Raw genomic sequence first — 1,371 nt, 5'->3', positions numbered from 1 at the left:
TTTTTTTTTTTTACTTATATTAACACGTACTGCAGTATTTACTAGAAACTAGAGTGTGTACCCTCGAGAACCAAATCCACTAAAGGAGCTGCGGGAAGCCACTGCAAAGCTCCCTAAGTAATTATCTAAAACACTTCTACTCTTGTACATATGATTAAGTGAAATTCTAAACCATCTGATCGAACAAATCTATGTACGTGTGATTCATATATGATTGAATTTTTCAAGTATTGACTGTCAGTTGAACAAAAATGACGAAGTAGCTAAACAAAAACACAAAACACATACGCATAAGATGCCGTATGATCATCCACCAATGTTACATATCTATCTCCTGAGTCATTCACAACTAAGCAGGCCCAACTCGTGTTCGATTGTTTCTCTCATATCCTTGAAATGTTCTTGTCAAAGTTGATGATTGAGTCCCGACGCGAATTCTTTGTCTCCCCTATCTTATGACAAGCATATCCACTATTTATGGTATAGAAAACGAAGGATCGATTACCGGTCACCCAGCGTACCTTATGAACTGTTTGGGGAGACAGCCTACACGCCCACGGTTACCTTTAAATTTACTTTTTTTTTTCACCATCTGTTGATCCCCACATGATTCAAGCAATGTTATTGGCTGGGACCTGTAAGATGCAGCTATGCAGCATATGGAACTAGACTTATATTTATAAGTCTTGAAGAAGCTTTTGTACAGAATGCAAAACACTGAATATAACTTATATATTCTTATGTGTATTAATCGAATTAGTTACATATATATAAGTTGGACATCTGCATATGGAACTAGACTTATATTTATAAGTTTTGAAGAAGCTTTTGTACAGAATGCAAAACACTGAATATAACTTATATATTCTTATGTGTATTAATCGAATTAGTTACATATATATAAGTTGGACATCTGGAATTTGAATTCTAAGTGGAATCATTAAGACAAGAAAAGGATTAAGACAAAGGGAAATTATTGACAGTTCCTTGATGGAAGAAACTATCATGTAACCAACTGCAGCAGTTAAGAAACTGCACAGCAGCCTATAAAGCCTATCTAGATCCCTGTTAGAACACTAATCATTCTCATAAATACTATCCCATCAATAGAGAGAAAACTGAGTGGATCTAGGAGAAGATCAAGATGGATACGAACACAATTCAAACAAGTTAGTACAGCAAAACTTAGATGCATTTGATCTATATTTGACATAGCTTAATCTAAATATATGTTTATGCAGTAAACAAAACTTACAATTGGTATCAGAGCTACTATGCTCAGATATAGATTGGTGTTTTTGTAAAGTTCTTATTCTATTTTGACATCCTGGGAATTTGATATGCATATCAGTATTGTTGCAATTTGAAATT

Source organism: Fragaria vesca, linkage group LG5 (genome assembly GCF_000184155.1).
Source record: "Fragaria vesca subsp. vesca linkage group LG5, FraVesHawaii_1.0, whole genome shotgun sequence".
Taxonomy (NCBI): Eukaryota; Viridiplantae; Streptophyta; class Magnoliopsida; order Rosales; family Rosaceae; genus Fragaria; species Fragaria vesca.
This window is presented reverse-complemented; position numbering follows the sequence as displayed.